Consider the following 25,820-nt stretch of genomic DNA (forward strand, 5'->3'; position numbering starts at 1 on the left):
GAATGACTATATTTAATAAAGTAAACTTCCTAAGCATGTTTTTTGGGGGATACTGACAGATAACATATTTACTAGCTAGATTCCCAGTGAGAAGAATTGCAGGTAATTAATATAAACAAATACAGTTTATATAACTTCTTTTTGACCTTTTCACTTGTCATGAGTATACTTATCATCTTATTGACTGCCAGACATGGAACCATTATAGCACCAAGGGCAGTGCTATCTTAAGAAACATATATTGAAATTATAATTTGGAATAGTCTGAAAATATATTAAAAGAAACTGATGCTTTCAAATATACTGTAGTAAATTTGTAGATGACAAAAAAGACTAAATTCCTGTTGCCTTTCTCACTACCAAACTGAAAGTAAAATACCTCATCCCTTCCCTGAAAAGGTCAGACTTAGTATTAAATGGCTAGTATCTTAAGGGTAAGTAAATGTGGAATTCCAGTCTATGAGAACACTGACCTGAAATAAGTAAACTCACTTATAACTTCAGAAAAAAAAACACCAACTCCACACCCTGTTTTTCATTATCTGGCAAGCATTGTTCAGCTATCACACTGATTTTCATTTATAGACTTAACAATTAGATTTAAAATAATCAGTTTTCCTATGGATTTCACTTGGGGCACTTGGGTATTCAATTTATTAATTATATCCCCACAACAAGAAAACATCTATTGTTAAACATGTTAAGTGCTGTGTCTAATGTTTTTAATTATTTCAAGGTTAAGCAAGTCAAAATTTCTCTACAGTTCTGGGAATACAATCAACAATTCTGAAGAACCTAACATAATGTTAACTACATCCCAAAAGGTTAAATGATCCATTTGGATTCATTGAACCATTTGAATGAACACCAAATCAGAGCAAGATATCTGTCACCCAAACAAAAAAAAAAACCTGTGAGATCTTTATATTATATATATTTATTTATATATCTACTACAGATTTAGCAACCCTGTGTATGGAAATCTGCACACTGTTGAACTTTAGGTCATGGTGTTTCAAGTAATAAAGCACTGCAGGTTCTCTTTGCCTTTGGGAAGAACAGGCATGCTGCATCACTGCAACTTGATTTCGCAGCTCTCTGAGCAAGGAAGTTCTCTGTTTGCATGGATTACAGCTTTTATGCAGTGCCTGGCATTTAGCAGCATGAATTTAAAGATAAATTTAGTAGATCTTCTCTTAAGTGGAAGCTGGCAAGCCCTTTATAATAGTAAAAGTAACAAGCATTTTGGCTTGTGATTATTAATATCGCTTTAAGTGAGAAAGTGAAATACTGACAGGAAGTGCTTCTAAGCGCAATGTCTGAAGTAGGGAGGCACCACGAAAAAGTCCCTGGCTAGTTCCCATTTTGTTGTTTATCACTGCTCCACCCAGAAAGCCAACATGGTTTATGAAGTTTAGGTACAACAAATAAACTTGCACACCTTTCACCTACTAGAGAACAGAATATATGTGTTTCATAGAAGAATAGACAAAAGTTGCAGGAATCCACAACACCTAGCTTTGAGAGACTGAATTTCCACAAATCGAAACAAACCCTGAAATATCTAGTAACTCTTTACAGTTAAAAGTAGTGTGCAAGGAAAAACAGGTGAATATAGGAATCAACAACAACAAAAAAAGAACATTAAGGATAGCAAAAAGAATGAAAAAGGAAATAAATGCAAAACCTGAAATATTTATTATAAATATGAAAAAAAAACCAGTGATGTAAGTTTCTCACGGTTTAATATACTTTCTTTGAAGTATTTCTACTGGGAATTAATTCTTCAGTGCTCTGTATGTGGAAGTGGGAGTGTGGTTTTCCTTCAGAGACTTGTCTTCAGTTCGTAGCAGCTACAAAGATTAATCCATTTTCTGTTTCATAAAAGCAGTTACAATTCAAGAGAGAAATTTCAAGAGTCCACAGGCACCTATGATGAGAAGCTCAACATTATTTCAGACGCACTGAACACAGGTAATATATTCACTGTGGTTTATCCAAGCAAGTGATACAGCTATGAGACCTGTGCTAAGATATCAGCTGGAATTCAAGCGTGCTTCTCCCCCTTCTTGTCTGTTGTAGGAACCTGACCTCACCCCACTGGAAAAAGAATATCTGTGGCATTCCTCAAGTACAAAAGCCCTTGCAAATTCAGGCTCTAGGAATGTAGTAGCAGCTCAGAGGCAAAGTTTGGATTGGTCTTGATCGTGCAAGATTACTGAAATGAATAATATTGGCTATTTGGTCACAATGACAATCAGACTCCTCCTGGACAATTATAAATATTGTATGAAACATTCCTGCAGTCCCATCCATGGGGTTAGAGCCTATCTCTCTGTGAGAAGCCACAGCAAGTTAGTGGGGCTATATAACAGACCGGAAATCAAACATCCAGGTGAGCATTGAAGGTCATCATACATCAGTATGAAGCAGAAAACAGCCCTTTCATTGCTAACAGACCTCAGTGACAGTCACTTTGCTAGGAAAGAATTTCTGGAGCAAAATAACTTTGCTCTGAGGTATGTATGGACACCTCAATTCTCATTTGGCTGGGCCTATACTGGTACTCAGAGGAAATAACGATGAGAAAGGTGAAAACCTTACCAAAAAGACATTAACTGCTATACCCAAGCTAGTAGGAAGTGAGAGGGCTCTGTTTAGTTCTGCATAGCTTAAGAAAGTCAGACATCCTGAACATACATATAGGTGAAAGAAACAGGTTTCCTGTTCCTTACAGATTTTCTTAAAAAATTATGTCTCCTACTACCCTGGGGGCTCTTTCCTCTTGACGGTGTAATTCACATCAAATGAAGACAGATTTTCATTTACGCATTACGAAGAACTTGAATGACATTTGGAAAGGAAGAGCACTAACAAGAGTGTGATCCTATGACATCTTTTCTCTCCCATCTCTGCAATAAATGGAGCAGATACTGGTTCCTTAACAGCCAGGTGTTTTTAGATGAAGGGCATCCAGCTTTTACAGACATGAAGACCTATTTCCTCTTAATTTTTTTCTGGCCTCTTCTTTAAACACTTCTTCAGTTTTAGACTACAAACACATGAATTGCAGTCATGAGTGTAATAAATACCCATGAAGGGAAACAAGACTGGAAACTTTCTCCATATTTCAGTGCAATCAAAAAAACAGCTACCTGTTTTTTCTCTTAAAGTTGTTCCTAAATAACATTTGAATACCAATGTACAGTGATAACACAGAGAAGCTGAGCAGAAATGTTGAGTCAGAAGTAACACCATTATCTACATCAGAATTAGTGGATTAGAGAATAAAATTTCTTCTAACAGTCCTATATAGGAGTGTTTTCATGGGATACCTCAATCATAAGTACGATAAATGCTAGCAATTGTCATAGGTGCAACTCAGGAGCGTAGAGTCTAAAGTTAATCTATAGTTCTTTGATGACCTCTGCAAAGGGACACATCTTCTTCAGCACAGTGTCTCATTACCTTTGACAGTCTTCTGTTCAGACATCAAAATCTGAATGCAGAGGGCTTACTGAGGGACAGAACACTTGCAAAAACTTTTTAAGCATTATGATAGATGCTTCTCTGTTACTGAAGGTTTTCCAGATACACATTTTCACTGGATGGAGTCACAAGAAGATTCAGACAGTCCAAAAAAAAAAAATCCTCCTGAATATGTTGGATTTTGAAGGTGGAGGAGGAGAAGGAATCATGAACGTCTTACAAGTTCTGTTTCATGGACTCCTGCTTTTGTTTGTTCTCTGTTATGCTTATTATTTTGTTCTTTCTTTTGTGACTGAAAACATTTACTAAAACTTTTTTTAGCATGTTCCACTAACAGAAAATTCACAGTAGTGCATGCTTACTCATGTCAGAATTAGAGGCAGCAGCTTGTTAACCACAGAACATTTGCTTGATTGCTCACACAGCCTAATGCAGCATCTCATGCAGCATTAGAAAGTCACAGTCTGCCTAATTATCACCAGTTAGAGATAGTGCTGAAAGACATTGCTTTCAGAGCCCTAGCTGTGTAACTATGTTGGTATCACCCTTTGTCTGGGCTAATTAAGTTGCTAATGCAACTCTACTCTACCTGGTACCAGAGCTCCCTTCAGTGTATTTACATAGGACTGCACTGTACCATATAGACAGTTCATAGCATAGGAGCTATCCTTAGCATAAAAATAGTATGTACCAGCATTTGCTTTTCCATATGATGGTGTGATACTATAATAGAAAGAGAAATACACTGGAGCTCTGTTCTGTGTAGTTTTTAAAGGAATGTGTCTGGAGAAAACATGCAGGCTTGAGCTTTACCTCCATCCAGCAGACGTTTCTCAGGGTTTAGAGTTCCTGTTTAGCTATGGAATAAAACCGTGTTTTCTTGACCTGTTACTAACTACACATGAACCACACTTCAAAAAGATTTCTGAAATGCGTGCAATAAAACTTGTATGCAATTGTCTGCATGTGCAAAAGCCAGATGCAATTTCTTGTTTTGAAATACTAAGGTATCACACTGATATAGGAATAATGCACCTCTGAATATTCTTAGAAATGAAATTTTCTCCTCCCCAGTGATGCATGTGAGCACAGCTATAGATCCATGTGCGCAGCACTTCAAGAGCAGGATTTTGTCAGTAAAATGGCACCAAACCCATCAGAAATGCACTGCACCTCATGGTTAAATTCCTTGACATGGATCCTGAGTACATATTTCTCTAAATATTAGGGAAATTAGAAGATCAGAATAGCACTGAAAGACTTCAGAGCAAAGGGTTCATTAGCAGACGGAGCAGAATCCCAAGCACAGGAGAAAGGAGAAGGAATCTCTCTCCATGGAAGATGTTGCACTGGCATTAGATTTCCCTGAGACACAATCTTGCCCTGCCAGACAATGAACTTGGAGTTTTATACTATATTGTCACAAAAACCTGAGGCATGCACTCAGACCAGAGTGTACCTTCATTCAGTATCCCAAAGAGAAGGCACAGCTTTGAGAAAGAGAAAGCCACAAAAGCCAGCAGAAGTCCATAGGGTGAAAGCTACAAGCTAGTACCTGCATTTTCATTTGTGTAATTATTGCTTTTGTAGAATTTAAACATGTAAACATTTACACTAGCTTGTGTTCAGGTGGAATTTTCATTTTTTAGGTTGCTTCAGATATGAAGCAGAATTCTTTTACTCCAATAACATAGCTTATTGTAAATTAATGAGTGTATCATTAATGAACAGGTAAAATCTTTATAAATGCAATCTTACTTTAAATCTGATGCTTCTTTAAAAGGCTGAGTTCAAATCATCCTTTTATTTAAAATGACATTTCTACAGTTATTGCAATGTTATTTTAAAAAAACATGAAACTAGGAGACTAGTCAAAACATTCAGACAACAGTTACTCTAACATTTAACTAATTTCTTCCCCTCCTCTAAAGATTTTGTGCCAGTGTGCATCTATACCCTCTAAGTAGTAAAATCAACAGGAATGGCTAATCCTCTATGGCTGTACTTCCTAGCAATTAGATCACTTCAGATGCATGTCCTAAGCTGGGAAACAGAATCGATGTCATCTAGTTTTTGACAGCTAGGAGAGATCAACACTGCTCAGTTTTCAAGTGAATATGTGGCAAACTTAATTTAATTAACTGCCAGAACATTGCATGCTTTCTGGTTGGCAGTGCTGTCATTTTAACTCACCCAGATGCTTTTCCCTCTTTCACTTTTAAAAAAGTTCTTACAATCTCTTTTCTCTTACCTGAAACTTCCCCTGTGGACCTGGCTTAGATTATTGTCTTCAAAAAAATGAGGAAATAATGGCAACACTCAGACTGGAAGTCCTGTGTACATGTTGTCAGCACCATATATGTATGCTCTGCAGCATCATAATTACAAGAACAACTAAAGAAACCCAGCTTATCACAGAACTGTTCACTAACTAGGACAAATGCAAGGATATGTGGGTGGCTAAGAGGACGCAGTCATGGATGAGGAATCCAGAAAGACTAAATTTATTTGTAAATTTAGCTGGACTGCAGAAAGCGATTCAGGGAGGAGACAGTTTCCCATATTTCACTGGTTCCAGAAAAGTGCACCTGTTCTGTTCAGAATAATAATATTGACTGTACAAAGACTTCAGTTTTGTTCTAAGGAAAGGATCAAGATGACTGATTTGCCAACTTGTAGACAAATGTGTGAATTACCATGGCTCAGGTGAGCATCTCTATGAAGAGCTCTCTGATTTCTAGAGCATAGCTGAGTGACTAGTTCTGCTCAGTTCTCTCCATTGCTTGTGGAGTGGCAAAAAAAAAAAAAAAAAAGAAAGAAAAAAAAAGGTGGGAAATGAGCAATTAGTTCTTAGATACCAAAGACTTATGCTCTTCTGAAAGCAGACATCAGAAATCTAGGTAATCCCTATTGAAAAAGGTCGGTCTTTCAAAAAGCGTTCAGGGCCCTTTTATAAGGCCTTCTCTTCTGCCCTTGTTTTCAGCAAACAAAATTCAGACTTAGTGTTGACATGCTGATGTGCCATAGCTCACACCCCCTTTACAGTATGTAAGAATACAAGAAATTTATTATATCTGCAATTACTAGACAGAAAGGAGAAACTGCCTTGAATATTCAGACAAATATGAGACCAATAAATTTTAATTTCCTGTAAAGTGCATCCTTAATGAGCATGCTTAGTATTATTTTAATATATTCTGCTGTTATTATTTTCATAAGCTTATCAAATCAGTAGAACTGGGAAACAGTTTAGTTTTTTTAATATAACCTTGCATACTTTCAAAGACATGGTAGGAGAGGAACATAGGAGAGGGAAGACAATTGCTTCCTTGAATTAAAAGAACAAATAGAACTCTTTGTACTTCTATACATTTCTAGAAAAAAAAAAACCTCCAAATTAACATATCACAGAACTGTCAGTCTTGAACCACCATGTTGAGTTTTAACTCCTGCATATGTCATAATCTAGAGGAAGGCTTTTGATGCAAAAGGCTTTGCTACCCATTGCTACTCAGAAGGCTCTAAGTTGCCCCTTACTACATTTTCAGATTTCTAGAAATCCTTTCTTAGTTGTTTTTTGGGGTTTGTTTTTTTTAATGCTGAGGAAAGTAAATCTTCCTATCTTCAACTTTCCTGAAAAATTGATCCATAGTTACTGCATATGTAAAATGAAAGGAACATACAAATGAAATTACTAATGTGGGCCAAAAATACTATCTGTGCATGATGCTGGACTGTAGGTTGAACTTAGTAGCTCACATCAGCATTGGCTCATGGATTTCATGACAAAATTACTTTGATCATCTGATCTCACTCCTCTGTTGGAGACAACTGAAACTCCTAAGTATCCTGCAGTGACTGAACACTCTACCACCATCCTTATGCAAATGCTTTGACAATACGAAGATGCAATAAAAATGTTAAATGTTCTGTATTGGCAAAATGATCCATCTGCAACTACTGATGGTTCCAGCAAAATTCATCCTAGACCTATGTGCCACTGGGTCTCCCAGCAGCATAAACTTTTTCTGGGTCAGGCATGGCACACAATTACACTTCTCCCCACACAGTCAAGAAGGTGAGCTGTTGAGGGAAGAAAGGTAAAAAACCCATCAGCATAAAGCTAATTCATATAAACTGTCTGAAGGAGTCTGAGCCAGTGAAGTGAGTTTATACCAGATCATCACTCTGCCACAGCGCAGAGTTCCAGATCTGAAACGATGAGTCTTAAAACTGACTTTAGTGTAATGTCAATACATGTCTACAGTCACCCATTTATAAAACTAAGTAACAGTATTTTTCTCATCTTGGTATTTTGTGGAAGAAATGCATAGGCTGTGAGATGTTTTAGTATTTTGAAGCCATAAACAAATGTCCTCTACATAAATATCACCATCAATTCTATCAAAGAGTGATTATATGAATAAGAAAAATGTGTTGGGCTGCCACTTATGGCTCCAGATTTTCTGCAGTTACCTCACTAGCTCATATGGAGTAAGGAGCATAAAGTGTTAGTATGAAATTCAGTGCAAGGCAATCTACCAGAATGATAGATGCAGAAAATAAGTTTGTAAGGAGCAATCTACTACCACAGCTAGTGGCAACTCTTTATCAGGGTGGTTTTCGTATACCTGTGCAGGATGCTGCTGTCAGACCCCAAAGCACTTAGCTACCACCCTGGCAGTGTGAGGAGAAGAAAATGGTCATTGAGATTCATAACTTGTCATTTACTGACAGTTTTCTTACATCACAGCACTGTTACTGAGTGCATGCATGACTGGAAAAAGCATTCAGGTACCCGTTTGGTTCAACACAAAGAAGAAAAAAACTCTCACGTACTTCAGGGATGTTTTTTTGCAGGAAGAGGAGTCACAGGTTCTGTCTGCTCTTCTTGGGCCTGGGACTTGGTGTTCATTTGCAAGAGTTCTCTAAGACAGTTCAGTCTTGCTGGTTGAGGTGAAACGTAATGTGAAGCAGCCCACCTTAAAGATCTGAAAGGAAATTTTGAGAAGCCCTGATGGTATTAGATTATTCTCCTTCGTCTTCCAAATACTCATGTCACCATGAGCTAGTTAATGCTGCAGATTTTGAATATATTAAGAAAGTGTCATCCTCTAAAGATTCAGAGCTGAGCCAGACGGCACAACTGACTGCGGTGTATATGAGCCACTGTACTACTACTGGTGTGAAAAGCAGAAATGGAATCATCAGGGAATGAGATCAGAAGCTAGTTTTCCAGAGATCTCTCTTGCAGCTCTAACCTAGGCAAGCCATCACCATTTAAGTGGTGTGACTATTGCACATTGGTTTGAGTAAACATGCAATGTAGTTGCTCTGCTACCATTTGTTATAAATATCATGGCAGATAAGAAACAGAGTAAGGACCTTGAGCAAAATGGAACAAAATGGAAGTAGTACATTGAAATGCTATGTGATTTCTTCAATACATGCACACATACCATAGTTCCTTCTGCCCTTGGAATTCAACATCCGTGAGTCAGAGTATCTGATATCGGTAATTACAGCTATAAATGCACAGTTATTATGCACTCATCTCGTGTAGCTTGGGAGTAGTCTATTCCACCAGGAATAAAAAGGTCCTGAACAGACGCTAAGGATTTGTAATGTGCGGTGAGCAGGCACGACCACCTGTGCAGCTTTGTGCTGTGTGGCGGGGTACAGGCTCAGCACTCTGCTCCCTGAGAAGAGCTCAGGGCCCTGTAGATGAGACGTCTCCTTGAATGCAGCAGTGTTGCGATCAAGGTCATCCCAACCCCCCCATCTTCTGCAGCAGGAAATCTTTCCACGTTTGTTCTCCCAGCTTCCTTTCCACATTCATTCACCTACATTGATTTATAGCCTTCCTTATGGTCCTCCTCCTCAATACCTTCCTGGGGCCTGCAAAACTTGAACGTGGAAAGTACATGAGCTTGGGGAATTAACAGCTTGGAATTTTGGCCTTCTCAGCATAGATGGGAGTGCCCAGTTGGAGGTTGCAGTGACACACCTTGTGTGGTCCCGCTCAGGCCATACGTGTTTCCTGGTGGCCAGCCCAAAAGTAGTCTTATGTGAGAAGCAGTACTCAGACCTCAGATGCAATGAATGAGTGCAACCCTGGAGAAATGGAACAAGAGGCAGGATAGTGAGCATGTGCCAGACCGTGACCCTTTGGTCCAGGTTGACAGGCTTGGCCTGGTGCGCCTGGCTGGCCGTGGTGGCAGACCCCGTCTTGCCAAAAACAGGCCAACAGGTGCTGCAACGCCACGGCCTTGTGCACCAAAGCAGACCACAGCCCTCTGTGACCCCTCGCAGCCCTGTCTTCTGGCGACCCGGGACCCCCAACCACCAGCCGCCCGACCGCCCAGGGCCCCCGCACATAAGCCCCTGCACCCAGAGCGCCGCAAACACGGCGGCAAAGGACGAGGGGCGGCAGCGGGGTCCGCGAAGCCGCCGGCGGGTGGGGTGGGGAGAACGCGCAGCGGGCACAGCGGGCGGGAGGAGCCCATCCGCGGGCGGGGCCGCGGCCACGGCCCGCCGCGCCGCCTCGCCGCCCCGCTCCCAGGCGCCACACATCGGCGCTGGAGGTGAGGGAGTAGGGTCGCTGCTGTCTGTCCGTCGGGGCGGGTCGGAGGCGGCGGTGGGCGGCAGCCCGACGCTCCGGTCCGGCCGCGAGGGGCTCGGCGGGGCGCCGGGGGTGGGGGAGAGAGGCCTCCCGCGGGGTGCCTGGCCGGGGGCCCTGACCGGCTGAGGCGTGTACATCCGTACGTGCCCTGTCGCTCTTCTTTCTTGCCTTGTTCCCGGCGCTGTGGGTGAGCGGGCCTCGCCGCGGGGCCTGGGGGGCTTCGGCGCGCGCGCTGTTCGGCTTTTTTTTTATTATTTATTATAGTTTTAGGGCTGTGCGCCTCCCCTCGCTCCCAGCGGGGAGGTCGACGTGGGCGGCAGGCGCCCCGAGGTGGGCTCGGGCAGGTGCCGGGCCGGGCCGGGCCGGGGGCGGCCTGTCCCCGCCGGGGAGCCGCGTCTGCACCCGCCGGCGGTCCGGCTGCCGCCCGAGTGGCTGACAGAAACCGTCCCTCATTGCCGGCCTGTTTGTGTTCGTCTGTTCTGGGGGAATTGTTCTCTGAAATACCACGGACTTTTAAGTCTCTTAATTGCGGGATTGTAGCTTTTTAAGGAAAAAAAAAACCAAACAACCACAACAACGGCGTGTGAGGGAATTGTGAGGGTAGGTCCCTGCTTGCCTCAGGCACCGGCTGTTCCAGGCTCAAACTCTGCTGCGGCCGAAGGAGCTCTGTCCGGCGGGCGCAGCCCACCGCGGTGGGGCCCGGCCAGGGCCAGTTCCTTCCCCCCTCCAGCCGCCCCGGGGAGGCTGGGTCGGCTCAGCCGTTTCTGCCCGAGGTGCCGTTTTTAGCCGATCAGCCTCCGACAGGAGGAAACTCTTTAAATAGTAAACTTACCTCTTCGTGCAATAAAGTGGCTTTCCTAAAGTAGCAATGTTTCCGATACACAATTTAGGTGATCAGAGGTTGGTTGGTCGTTCCCATCCCCACCCTCATCCCCTTTCTTTTTAATGCTGCTTCTTTAAAACTGAGCTGTTGCTTTAGGAAAACTTTGTGCGGATATTATATTAGCTGTCCCAAAGGAAATGTAAATATACTTGTTTCATGTTGCTTCTAAAAGGATATTGCTTACAGTGAAGAAACAGTGTTTTTGTTCCTTCTGTTTTGTTAGACAGTTATGTATTTATGTAAATGTTTTGAGCTCACATTTAGGTAGCATAAGGTGGAGGAGGGCTCAGGTCAAAATAAAAACCACAGAAACTCCTTAAAATGAAGCTAACATAAGCAGCATTGGGGCAGCTAACATAAGGAGCATATATGGTAGCACCCCCTGGGTTTTTTATGCCTTGATGTAAACTTATAGGATGTTTATCCCATGCTTTGTTATGGTAGAGATACTTTTTAAAAAAGTTAATTATATGGGCTTCCAAAATCTATTTGATCTTCAAAGCAGAGAATATGTAGTCTGATGACTTCCTAATATAGTTGTTACTCTGACTCTTGCAGAACCTTAAAAACATGAATAATTCTTAATTTGTCACATCTCTGCCTCCACCTGGATACTTTCTCTCATCCTTAATGTACTCTTTTGCCTTGTGGCCATCTGAAAATTGATTAATGAAAACCTAAATGGAACAGAAATATTTACATCTGTTTTGTTTTTAAAGGTCAGTTCCTGGTAATCAATATATTCAGGGAAAAATAAAACATGATTGTAAAAATGTTCCTTTTCACCCTTTACTGTATTTCATCTCTTTCCTGGATTCTTCCCCTCCCCCGATTAGATAAAACAGGGAGTGGAGAATTGTATTCTAAGTTTAGTAATTGATCCTTAAACTGATAAAAACAGCAAGAGGTTTCTTTCACTGGGTTCAGCTGGTGCTAGTTTAGGGTTGTTTATCATCTTTAGTTATGTATTTAGGTCTTCCTGATCTCGGGAGAATTGAAGCATGCCTAAAAAGCCTATGCTTACATGGTTTGCTGTAGTAGTGTGTGTAGAATGGTGTTGATTTTTTTTAAGTTTTGTTTCTTCTCTAGCCTGTAGGTAGATGACAGATTTTTTCACTTCTGACACCAGCAGAATGGGCTAGAAACTATAAAAACACTTTTTCTGTTCCTTGTGTAATGTGGTCCACAGAGTGTTGAAAAAGTGGTTACTGGTTCTTGCAGCTCCATGTATAGAGAGTCTACTTTGGGTGTTCATGGTCTGTGTAACCAAAGCATGTTAAGTGTGTTGGCGTTCTCGGCTACTTTAGGATAGGTGCTGGTAACAGCCTTCACTTTGGACCTGCGCAGCTGTTCGTAAGGTGCTGCCTCCCCTTCTCTCTCCAGATTCCATTTGGTTTTAAGAGGAGATAAGAGCTGGCACAGCTTCTGTGCAGTTTTCAGCACCGTGCAGTATACAGTGCTATGCTAACGATTGCTGAGAGCCTGCCTAAGCAGTTATCTTACATAATGATTGCAGAGTATATACTTGTTTGTGTTGCAGTGTAGCTACTTTGGTTACTGCTGGTAATTATATGGTGCTATAATTGAAATTTATATACTGTGGAAGTGAAAAAACAAAGTTACTAATCAGGCGAAATGAATGTGCGTTTAGAAGCATAAGCAGTTTGGTATATGTTGTAATGTTCAAAACTCTGTATTGCTTAGAATTGAATAGCAAACTCTGCACAACTTAAATGCAATGAAATGCTTTTCTAAATGAAGTGTTACTGACAGTGCTAGGCAGGGATTGGGAAGAGGATCCTCATGCCTTCCCTGCCATCCAGTCTTAGGTATGGCTTGGACCATTCTTAATCTTCTAGGTGATATTTGCGTTTGAATCAATTTTGTATTGTACCTGCTTGTTGTGGACCCACACCACTGATATTCTGAATTTTATTTTCCCTAAATAAATCAAGTGTCTCATTTGTCATCGCAGATTCCTGCTGTCGTTATGAGGTCATGCGTCTTGTCTTATTCTTCACGTTTGTACAGTCCAGAAAGAGCTCTTTCTCTTTCAGTGTGAGGAGGAAACTTCGAGTCCTCCCTCAGTGAGCTGGAAATCCCATCTTTTACCTTCTGTCTTCATTCTCCAGTGTGAACTAGAAAACCATATCAGCCTGTTGAGAGGTACAATATATACTGTTTTACTGTTACTTCCTCCTTGCTGTAAAACTAGCTGTTTTATTTGTGATCAGCAACGTAGGGGGAAGTTGTAGGTGTTGCAGTTGCCTTGTATATTTTCACCATTGTCCAGATGTGCTTGTGTTTTGGATTTTGAAGTATGACATTTTTAAAAACTATAAGTAAAGTAAGCTGGCGTAAGTTTCTTCAGTTTGTCACACCTATGATCAGCATCATAGTTGAGAAGTTACTTGTAAAACTTTGTGTGGTGCTGTGTACGCGCATAGTCATGGGATGCTTCCATCTAGTAAAGCAGGTGCTGGACGATGGCCATTTTATTAACTGTGCTCATGTTTATTCCTAGCTCTTTTAGCTTGAGATTCATGTCTTCTGTGACTGCATGCCACCTGGCCAGTACCCTGTGTTTGGCACCCTTTGTTTTTTATGTGATTCTTCTTGTGGCAGTATTTAAAATTCTACAGATAGTGATACATATTTTTAAATGTCTCTCTGAGGCCAGGTAATACGCGTATTACACCCTAGAGCTGAGACATAGAGGCTGAAAGATTCATCCAATGCTGTGTAAGAAGTGCATGTCTGCAGGTCACGGCCCAGTGTTAGTAAGATGATTTTTATCCTCTCTTTAGCGGAGACCAATTCACTGTGAATCATAAAACTCATCCTATGAAAAAAGTACCAGGGATCTGGAATCAGGTTCTTCTTGGCTCATTTTGTCGCTGTACAAACTTATTGAGTTGGCAGTTTTCTGGCATGTGAAGATATAAATTGGAAAACCTAGCTTGGTGTCCTTCGACTGATCTGCAAGTTTATGATCAGAAATATACAAAATATGGACGCAAATGAAAAGATGGTGCAATTACACAAATACTTTAAAAATTGAATACCATTCAATAGTGAAACTATTGCTGTAATTTATAAATGCAGTTACTCAATCATGTTCACAACTCCACAAACATGCCATGCCATTTGAACTGAAGGAAACTGCTAGCAGTTAAGTTTACCGCTTGATGAGCAGAGCAGTGTGATGGGATGTTGCCTTTGGCACCAAAGTTGACTTAAAAATACTACAACTGTTATGGCAGTTTGCCCCTTTTTTTACTGTGGTTGCACAACTGTTGGTGAGGCTTTGCAATAATAATGGATCACTGCACTGATCTGGGTTAAATAGAACAAAAGAAATTGGTGTGGAGGGCAGCTATTTTCAACTGACTTTTTGACTGGTGCAATTTGCTGGCACAACCATCTGTGGGGTTGTGTTGTGGCAGTGTGTAAACAGCAGTGGAGAGGTGGAAGAGAAGTGGAATTAGCAGAGTGAGACCTATTAGCTTCCCTTGCTCTTGAGAAAATAGTATGTGCAATTGCTGTCACTGTTCCTGTAATCTGGTCAAGAGGGAGAAACTTGTTGCTTGGTTCCCAACAGCTGTTGCCCCCACCATGTCGTCTGTCCACATAATATTCTAAACCTTGTTTTCTGTGCCCATCAGGGCTTTTTCTCTTGTTCCCGTGAGCTATAGCATATAGGTGGGCAGACCTGTGGCCGCAATGTGATTAAACAGGCCGGATTCTCCTTGGGCTGTTTTGTACCCAGAATTTCCCATCCCTCTCTATTTGGAAAAGTTATTTGCTTTTTTATCCTGCTGAGTTTATTTTCACAAGAAGTTCTTGGCCTGGGTACCAGTGTGAGTCAGCTAAATGCCAATGGATATATGCATGCAGCTAGATGATAGCTTAATTGTGACAGGGATGTGTGCCTGTCAGTTGCCCTGTCTCGGCATAGCTAGTCCCAGCAGCAGCAGCTGGGTGAGCAGGGAGGTACCAATGATGGTGAGCTGATGGGAGCCCGAGGTCTGTACTGTGGCTCGTAGATTGTTCTGGCCTCTGTCCTGTGTTAGTTTGCTCCTCTTGCTGACAGGCATGCATAGAAAGGTTTCCTAGTGCAGGAATGGCACTTCCATTTGGTTACAAAAATTCTTGTGAAGTCTCCTGCCATTAGCTGCAAGACCATGAAAGACAGTAAGTGTTCTGTCTTGGATTCATTACAAACTCTTGTTTCTTCCCTAAATCTAAGGCTGATTATTTTCAGTTCGTGAAGAGGATTAACTGCATGAGATAGCATGTCTCAAACTGTAGTTTGCTCATTGCTGATAACTTTTGAAGCAACAGTAGGGTCGCAGACTGTCTCAAATAGTCTTAAATTTTTTTTTTTTAGCTTACTAAAGGTAAGCTGGACTCTGGGTGATTTGCAGGACAGTTTGTAATCTGTTGGCTTACAAAATTCGGGAAATGTGTTTTCTTTGTTTCCTGCTGCCTGCAGCAAACTCCGTTGTTGGTATATCATCCTAAGCACTCAAGATGCAGAGAAATGGGGAGCAGCTAAGTTTTTATTTGGCTAATGTAAAAATGCATTGCAGCCACCACTGCTGCCTATACCAGATTAGAAGACTAATGAAAATATTTCTTTTGGGTCAAGATGGCAACCTTCATGGTTATATGTCTTCCCTAACCCAAGTTGTAAAGTTGTAGGATTATTAAGGAGGAGTTCAGAAATTCATGGTTTTCCTGTTAAGGCTATATATGAAAATCTTCAGAGGATGATTGAACTAAATGGAAAGATTCTGGGATTCCCTGGGTACTGCTAAGGTCACTTTCTGCCTTGAAAGGTTCTGTAGATGTTCTTCCCCTTTGTACCTAATTAAAGTTTTGGTTTTAATGTGTCATGAGTCAAAGCTTTTTGCCTGAGAGTAACACAATGTTTATATGAGACCATGCCCAGGTTTACAGTGTGGCAGTTAGCACTATGTGGCTCATTGGTGCTTCCTCCTCAGTAGGAAGGTGTGCATGTGCAGTGACATGGGTTGGCTTTTCTGCCAGTCATTGATAGCAGTAGGGCAGTGACTTTTTTTTTAACCTCTGGAAAAGACCAAAACCATCCCAAGTAAGAACACTGAACTCTATTTTCATTGTGCTGAGTTAAGTTTCTTGGATCACTTTTAAATATAAAGTTACTTGAGTGTCAAGTTTGACATTCAGGATTCCAGTAATGGATGTGTCAGGCATGTCACGGACCTTTGTCTTTAGTGCATGCTTCTCTTGTTCTAATGTCTTACAAATTTGAGAGGGCTTGTGAACTGATTTGTTTGAATAGACAAGTGGTTTTGTATGCATAATTCTAAAAGAATATTGCTAATGCAATAAGTAACCCTTTTTAGCCTTTTTTCTCCAGTGTGTCATCTAAGCATATTAGGAGAGACTTATCTGAGGATGGAGAGGTGAAAATTTACCTTCTTGTCTGTTGGAGAGGTTGTCATGCAGTCTAGGCTTTTGGCTTTACCTTACCTTTTGGCATGGTAAAGATTACTGCAGCTTTACCATCTTCATAGTGCAAAGCATAATCAGCAGATCCATACCAGCAGGTGCTGATTAGGATCTCCTCTGGTTTTTTTTGTGATATGTTTCATGTGACCCTGTTCAGAGAGCAGAGCAGGTGGTCCTGATTTGTGTAGTGTGGAGACTGCCTCTTAGACATCCCACCCAGCTCCTGGTCACCAGGCTGCAGACAGATAAAGCATATTTCTGTGGCTCTGAGTGGTCTTGTATAAGATCCCCTCAGAGCTCTGGTTAAGTAGTCTGAAAAGAAAAAGGTGCATGCGGCTTACCGTGCATGGAGGAGCACACCCTTAAGTCAAACCCAGGTGCTGCCAAAACTGAGGTATTCGCTTGATTTTGAGTGATGTGGAAGTTGGTATGGGTAATTGTGTCAGGTATATTGCAGTGTGTGAGTACAGGCACACACAGAAGCCTTTGAAGGACTTGTACTTCAGCCCTTTATTCCCCACTCAACCTTCCTCACCCTTTGAGGAAATGAAACTTTCACATTCAGAGTGGTGGTGGAAGGTCCTGGGAGGGAAGAGAGATGTCCCACCAAGTTCGGTTACTTTCTTCAGCGTGGAAACAAAGGAAGTATTATGAAGACATTTATGACTAGAAAACAGAAAACCTTTTCATGGGAGTCCACAGCTTCTGGTTTTAATGCAAACATGATGATGTAACAATTAATCTTGTTAAATAATGATTCTTGTACATTTCATGTTATCAGGCTTTGTTTACACTATAAACCTCTTTCTTGCCAGCTATTCACAGATCACTATAGTAGGACACTAAAGTATTGTAAATGGAAAGGATATTATTATGTATTTCTGAGTGGCAACAGAAATCTAAGTTGAAACCTTACTTTGCTTTGAGGCTTTGCTGGTCTTTACACTAGAAATAGTTTGAAACTACTGGAAATGTGTAAGGATTGTAGTCTTCACTTTTTCCCTGGTGGTAATCCCTTACAGAGATGTGATGCTGTTGGGACTACTTTAATCCTCAGTCATGTCAATATGGTGATTCTTAGCATATGCAGAAAGCAGAGATGACATTGTCAAAGAGGCAGTTGGACATCTGACACAGAATATTATTGCTTGGTGTGTTGATAATGGAATTCAAGTATGAAATATTAGAAGTACATGAAATTAATTTTAAGATACCTTCTAAAATTCTGTTTTAACTAGATGAAGCAATGAATTTAGGAAAAGTTTTAGTGATACTGATTCTGAGAAGGAAGAGTTTCAGACCTCTTTAATAAAATAATCCATAGTAATTCAGAAGGACCTCTTAAATGGCAATGTGAGTGGTAAATTGCTTTTATTTCATTTATGTAGGAATACCTGCTAAAATGTTCACTTGCTAAATTAACATTTCGTTTTGTTTGTTAAAATATAGTTTTTCAGAGCCAGGACTGAAGAACGAGTAACTAAATATTCAAGGTAAGATGGTTCATCTACTGCTTCACATCTGAAATATGTTCTTAAGGATGTTTTATTTGACACCTCATGCTTCAGTGTTTGAAAAAAGATACTTCAGCAGTAGGAGGAGCATCCTACTTGTTAGCCCTCAAAACTTCAATTAAGTCTTGGAGTATTTTAAACTTGTCATCTTTGCTCAGTCCCAAGCTCTCTGTCTGGAATTATGTAGAACAAGGACAACTAATTTTGACCTGTCTGTGGAGAAACATTTTAATTATCTACATATGTTAAACAGCAGACTCAGTGTACTGTGGTGTTCTCATGCAAAATAGCAAAGAAACATACCAGTGCCTAGCTAGACTGGATATTGTAAGGCTGACCCATGTCTTTGTTTAGGGCTTACAAGGTTGCTTCTCTTTCTTTAGGTTACTACTGTGCTAGAGAACGTACTCATTTTTCTTGTGTGCTGGTGTATACCTAGGTGTGACTTCTGTCATGTGCTTTGCATACACTTACATCGGAGTCAGAAGCGTTAATGCAGACAGAAAGACCCCACCTAGGACTGTCTGTTATTTGACTAGCTGTTTGTAGCAGAGTAGCAATACCAGAGGTTTGTATTCACCAGTGGTGAATGAATACTCTGAGTCATCTACGGCCTATATGGCCTGCAATGAAGACGTGGTTTCCCTCATTTATGTCTCCTTACCTCAGCAGACTAGGTTATTATGTTGGCACAGGCCTTCCTGTTGTGCTGTAATTAGCCAAAAGCAAGCACAAAAAGCTTCAGGATAAAAGAAACAACACATCTGGAACCACTCTTCAGAGTTACTGGTTCTCAAGTTGAGATTATTGCCTTCAGTTAGCAGCTGAACTGATCAATTAACTTCCTCTTTCCAGTAGTGATCGAGTAAGTCATTAAACTAATTATTCCACTGCTAATTAGTACTCTCACTTTTTTCCTTTTCTGTATCAGCTTGGTTGTAAAGGGAGCTTTGTAATATGCGCTGGTCTTACTCTTGATTTTAAATATTAATTTTAAAAGATAGGTCTCAATCTTAATTTTAAAAGATACTGTGCTTGCTGGGGGAAGGCTGATTATGTTGGAAGACGAATATATCTTGCAACACCAAGAAAGGAAATTGTTATCTCTGTTTCAGCAGTGTACGCTAAAAGTATTTTTTGGCTATATGAATAGTTAGAAATGTAGTTTAGAAAGGAAAAAAAAGCCATTGTCTGCTCTGTCCCTGGGGGCTCCAGTTTCTAGATTTTTCTGGATTTCTTTGGGACTTGAACTCCATTGTACTAAAGTCTAAATAGAGCAAGTCTTGCATGTTACTGACCTCTGAGTTTATTTTGACAAGTCTTTTCAATGTTTGAACCTACCAAGCTTCTTTCTGCTTCATGTGCTTTGTCAAAGAGGTGACAGGAACTCTATAGGGTGGAAAATGCATCTGAAGATTGACGTGTCAAGCTGACTGTCAAAAAGCAGTACCCTCTTCACCTTAGTTTCTCCAGAGGAAAAGTTGTGTAAGGATCCCTACAGTAGTTATGTACTGCAGAACTCATCTTTGAGCCTGGTCGAGAAAGATCACCGTAGTTTAAGTGCATTTGTGATCGGAGTGTGGCTTTGGTGCAGCCCAGAGCAGTTGTGTATCATAGGAGTATCCTACCTTATATTTTTAGTGATCGAATTTATTTACCTGTGATGTAATAATGATAATTTTTAACAGCTGTTTGACCATGTGTATAGGTCAATCATTAACTAGTAAGCAGCCATGAACATCTGTACAATTACTAAGAGCAGTTACCTTTAGCACTCACCTTGACTCCTCCCACTTTGTGCATACACATTGCAGAGGCTACCTGTCATTTGGAATTGCCCTTTGAATCTCACCACTTGAATTGTGGCTCCGAGTTGGGTATGAAGTGATGATCTGCGACCACAGAATGTTGAAACCTAATCAAGACCCTTTTGTGTGGTCCCACTCTTTGTGTTCCATTTGTTAGTTTGCTGCACAGGCTTTTTATCTGCAGCCTCTCCCTCTGACGCATGTAGGAGCTGAAACGGTGAGATCCGAGTCTGGGTATTCCTTGGGCAAGTAAGGGAAGCCCCTGCTAGGGGTAGGTATGTCCCCTGATGCAAAGGTTGAAACAAGGCTCCTACCTGGCCACAGCTTTTGTATGCTTGCTGATGTTTCTTTTATGTGGGCAAAGACCCTCTGGCCCTTACTAGCAGTCTTCCCAATGGCAGCTGTGCTGACGCCCTAAATCAGCCTTGTGGCACGATGGTTGGGGCAGATGTGCCCCAGGACACAGCTGGCATAGGGGAGACATCAGTGCAGTGTTGATGCAAATGACCGATAGCGATGATGTGCGTCTGGGGTACATGTAACATTTTATCATAAAGAACTGGCACATGTACATAATCTCGGGCTGGTTTGGATCTGTGTTTAACTTAAAAATTAATTGTGAGTCACCTGTGTTTGAAGGACTGCCTGACCTCTTTGGTCACAGTGTGATATTATACAAAGAACTATAGCTTTGCATGTTTCATTCCTCTTGCATCAGGTTGTGTTTGAGTAATTAGAAATGCTGTTTGGAAAAAAAAAAACAACCAAACTAATGAACAAATATATTTTTATTAAATTAAGGCATTTAATGAGAATTGTAGTAATAAAAAAATCTGTACTAATTGTGTGTTGGAAGAAAGGTTGCTTACCTTAATTATTTTAAATAATAACTTACATTGCAAGGTCAGAATCTAACTTTGATTGTAAATTTGCCTTTCAAAAGGGAGATACTCTAGACAGATGTTTGTTTTTTTTTTCTTTGCCCTAAGACAGGTTACCAAACACTGGAGGGTTTTATTTCAGAAATATGCACCACAGCAATTATGATAAAATCTCTTTAAATCTTTTTCATTATTTCAGCTCTTACTTGAGCTGAATCTTACCCATTTATGACTGTATCCCTGTGCCAGGCTGACTTTGTGATCAGAGAGGCCTCAGCAGTCAGTGGGAGACAGTAGTGTCAGGCAATTCACAGCTCTTTGCAAAACTCAAGGGGATTTCCCCTTGGTTAGGAGAGGTCAAGGAGGAGTTTACGTTTAAAATCATCACATTTGGTTTATTTGAATCTGAAGTTATCTGTTCTATTGATATGTTGTTCATACAGATACTATAGAACTTTGAGTTGAATTTATGCAGCTATTTGTGATCTGAAATTCCCTCAATCTTCTAATATAAATGCCCATGCAAGCCTGATGTATCTTTTGAATGTGCCGTATATGTCTGATATATCTGATGCCTGATAATATGCAATAACAGGACAGCATCATTAGCTATAGCAAATGTGAGAGCACCTGAGTACATTGATTGGAATGGTTGAACTGGAGGTTAAAATGCCAGTGGCAATTTCCGATACCTTCAGCTGAAGCTGCAGGTGTAATATAACAGACTGGTAGGAAGTGATTTATAAGTTGCTTGGTTTTGCGGCGGGTTTTTTTTTTGCTTATAGCATGACATTGGTGGAAGAATTTAGTTTTGCTTTGCTATACTTGCAAATGATGATAAAATGCACGATGAGAAGTGTGGCTCATAAAGTTGAGTTAAAAGCAAAAGATGCCTTTAGGATGTTTTTGGTTGCTGCTATTGAGCAATGTCTTCATTTTTACATAGACCTTCAGAGCAGAAAAAACCTTGAAACTTCAGGTCTAATTGCAGGGATGGTAAGTTTCTTCCAGGATTTTAACTTGTTTGTTGAAATGTAAACATTTTTCTCAGTGTTTGCAACACTAATATTGTGCTAAAGCATCACAAATTATATGCAAACTGCTAGAAATAGATATGTTTTTATGAAGTAGTTTGAGGGCATAAGTAATTGGGCATAGTGAAAAATGAGAATTTTTCCACTTGCAATAATCTGTAGGGATATTAGCAATGAACCTCTGAGTGGAATTTAGTAACTGTTCTGGTTAAAACTTTGTTGCAGTAGCAACAACTTTAAGTACCTTGATGTTTTCTTTTGGTGCTCCATTAGTTTTTGTTTATCTTATGGTTTTTAATCAGAATACGTTTGAAACAGTGGGAACTAATCCATTTAGAGGCAGCAAATGTGAGGCTGAAAAGGTTGGGAGCAAATAAGTTTTGGCTTAGGTGTTTTGTTGGTACTTCTGCTAATTGAAACAAGAAGCAGCTGTTGACGCAGGGAGATGGAGGGTCAGGGTCTTTCTGTGGGACCTCAGAAATATTCAGTTTAAACACCAATTCTGTGAATTTGTTGCTTTCACCTATCAGCACTTTCTATCTTTAGAAAGTGCTTTGAAAACTGAGAAATACTATATACTATGTATCTACAAAGTGAGAATGGTAGTATGTCAGTAACATACCGGAGGGTGGGATTTGCAGAGCAACCCCATAGTTGGAAGGAGGAGAAATAAAATTCAATTGTTTTCTTATAAATTCTGAGGTTTACTGTCTTTGCTATTAAAATTAAATGTAAAATTACAGACACAAATTTTATAGAGTACACCTGATGCGTCTTTACGTTTTATTAAAGAATTAAAGCTAGCTGGTGTGTGGAAATGAGTTCAGCAAGCGGCAGCTGGTTCTTGTAACCTCAATTCTGTTTGTGTAGATTTGTTGTATAAGGTACTGAAGGTAAAAACATTTAATGAACTTCAGTACATAAGTTTTTACTTATTATTAAAAACTTGCACTTAGATTGTCAGTCTAATGTCATGTTACACAATAATGTGTATAATAGAATGTCAATCTAATCAATGAATACTCTGCTACAAGGTGTCACTTAAAACATGGGATATGAGGAGAAAATCTGGGCTCACCCCATGAGAACTGTTGAGACCCTGCAGTTTTTTTCTGACAGAAGTGAGGGATGCAAAGACTCGGCCCTTTATGTGGCAGACTCTTAAGGACTAAACAAAAAAGTTGTAAGAGCTGTACCTTTAAGGGCTAACTGAAAAAAAGAAATACAGTGTACTGAGTATAGGAAAGGGTAACGTCTTTTGATGAGGGCTGCTGTCCACATTGTATGTTTCCTGCGGTTTGTTACTGTATTGCAGTAGGGTGGCGCATTCTGCCTGTTACCTGTCTGTAAGCATGGTAATCAAATGCAGGCTATGAACCTGCTTGTACTGTAGGGTTTCTAAGAAACTCCAGGTGCACACAGTATCGGATTTGACACTGTGAAGCATCTATGTTATTTAATGGACCTTGACAATGTCTTTCATGTCATATATTCCATTAAGCGACTTTTATTTGTGCCTATAAAGTATTGGAATATATTGTACTCTGCCATATATGCTCTGTTGACCCACAGCATTGTCTGCCTGTAACAGAATCAGACCTGGCATTCACTGAATAATTAGCAAATTTAGCAGTGATGTTGGAAGTTATAAGATCATTCCTGATCCTTCCATCTGTTCATTTACATTATCTTCAAGAGAATAGGGCTCTCTGCAGTGAAAGCAAGCAGTTCAGTGAACTAAACCCTTGGACAGTGAACTACCATTTCAAATGTGTAGAATGGCTATTAAATACAGAGGGAGAAAAATAATACGTTTTCTTCCAGTTTTAACTTTGTGTACTGATAGCAGATAACAAAGGTGGGTGACAAGACTAACAAAAGCCAACCTGGAAGGAATATTACTGTAGATAGTCTGAGAATAGTATGTGTTGCATTCTGCTGAGTTAGCACCAAAGATGATTAATAAGGTTGTCTTTAAAAATCTGTGTACAGGGTCAAACTATATCCCCAGGTATCTGGGTTTCACTGGGAAGAGAAATTCCCATTCCTGCTCAGTGAGAACTGGATTGATCTGGACATGGTCCATGACATGTGATTGGCACTGCAGCTCCTGTACGTCCTATTGACATGGAAGATTTTTTTCTTGTGCAGCATAACAAAATTATATAATATGTAATATATAAGGTAGGCAGTATATGTAATATATATTTTAAAAATGTATATGCACGTATAAAAACATTCTTCAGCTTACTTCTGAAGGGCCTTTCGGGGCTCAGGTAGGGTTTACGCTTTGTTTTTCCTTTTGGCCTAACGTGCCTACCTATGGCTTAAATACATGCTTTTACAGAGATGAAAAGCATATGCTCTTTTTCTGTGTTTTCAAAAGTCTGCTTTTAATAGCAGCATTCTTAAATTTAAGTTTGCTTCTAGTAAAATGGAAGTGATGACAGTAAGTTTCTGAATACTTACAGTATTTTCTGTTTTGAATTACATTATGGAGGGGGAAAAAGGGCTGCTAAGGAGGTAATTTCAAGCCACATTTTCGTTGAAAATGTAGGAATGATTAAGGAGGCTTTTTTGACCCTGTGAGAACTTGAACACATCTTGCATGACTTCATAGTTTTGAGCATATGAACTCACAGGTTGCTTAGACTATAGGTGTCTGTACTGTCATCCACATGGCTGACTCTATCTCTTGCTACTTGTCCCACTGCTACAAAGAAATTTAGAAGATGTTTTAAAAGGTGCGTAGGACCTCCTTGAAGTGGTAACTCAACAGATCTTCTTGTAAGAAATTAGAAGTCTTACTACTTGCACATCTTAAGCTCTGGAATTGAAAAATACTCTTTCAGCTCACACTGTTGAAGCATTAATAGAGATTTGCTGTGCAGGCATGAAACCAATAAGCATTCTCTTTTCAGGTGTCCTTAGTTGTCAAGCAAAGGGGGCAAAGTTGTACCCTAGGTGCCTGCAAGTACTGATGTTTAAGCCTTGAGTTGCTCAGCCAGAAGAGTTTATGTATGCTAGGGGGAAAAAAAGAATTAAAATAGAAGTGTTTCCTAGGTCTCCTGCGGGGAAAGTGTGGTGTATCTCTTTATAACACTTAAAAATGTGCAGAATTATGCTTCCTGCTACCTTTAGTCAGTGGCCAGCAGAATGGCTAGAAACCAAAACCCATAGCGACTTGTTTCCTGTTGTTGTTTGGTGAAAATCTGTTTTTCACAACAGAAGGGGGAAGGCTAAAGCCTGTTGGGGAGTTTGGTCTGGTCTCCTTTTTGGATGGTGAAAATTTACAAGGCACTTACGGCCTGCATCAAATCCAGCTTGCTTTACAATCCACAGCTTTTCTAAAGTGGTGATACCGTAAGTCAGCAAATACAAGAACCCTCTAAAACTCAATTTGTGGTTTTAGAAAGCATGCATTCTTCATTGTGGTGCCCAGCATACAGGGGATCACTCCACCTAGTGTGTGCCCTGAGTTACTCTACTGCAGGGGTTATATGCAATCAAAATATACATATTCATTAAATTTCTAGGAAATAATTACCCTATTCGCACTATTCTTGGAACTCATTAATATATGCAAATGTCCTTAACACACGTGCATTCACATTCATTGGTGGTCTTCCAGGGTCCTCTGGTGGTTGTCAATAGTCTTCCGCACCATGTCCGCTGGTTGAACTTAGTCTCTAGGCATGCTCAGTTCATTTCTGGCTCGGTTACGTAATTCTAACTGATAATAAACTAGCTTATTCTAGCACATTTCCCTTTTTATTCTATTCAAGGATACAGTGCCTCCAGACTCCTTTCTATCTAATCATGTATAGCAAGTTCTAAGACTATCTTATTTGTGAAGTATTCCAAGAATTAAAAAACTTAGCTGTGTTGCTCCAATTAGAGGAGGCCTTATGTTCTTCTGAAGCCAGTATCAATGGTACGCTTCTAGTTCATGAATTGAGGTATGGATTCTTGGGGGGGTGGACATGTTTATAGGACCTTCTTGCCCCCCTCTGTCCTTGTGGCAAAGGAGTTGAACAGGTGATAATGCTTGCCTGTTGCTCTCCTGGCTGGTCTGAAAATTGTATCACCAGTA

General features: G+C 40.3%; 1 protein-coding gene across 6 annotated transcripts in view; it reads left to right on the forward strand.

Moving 5' to 3' along the window:
* Positions 1 to 9,988: 9,988 nt before the first annotated feature.
* Positions 9,989 to 25,820, forward strand: part of PIP5K1B (phosphatidylinositol-4-phosphate 5-kinase type 1 beta) — a 114,282-nt gene continuing 98,450 nt past the window's right edge. For 3 of the 6 annotated variants that reach the window (XM_075078985.1, XM_075078987.1, XM_075078988.1), the window contains exon 1: positions 9,989 to 10,073. The gene's annotated coding sequence lies outside the window, so the exon portion shown is untranslated. Of the gene's footprint in view, positions 10,074 to 13,050; positions 13,161 to 17,937; positions 17,984 to 25,820 lie in introns of those variants that run through there. The other 3 variants (XM_075078983.1, XM_075078989.1, XM_075078986.1) reach the window with 2 other exon arrangements.

Source organism: Phalacrocorax aristotelis, chromosome Z (genome assembly GCF_949628215.1).
Source record: "Phalacrocorax aristotelis chromosome Z, bGulAri2.1, whole genome shotgun sequence".
NCBI classification, from domain to species: domain Eukaryota; kingdom Metazoa; phylum Chordata; class Aves; order Suliformes; family Phalacrocoracidae; genus Phalacrocorax; species Phalacrocorax aristotelis.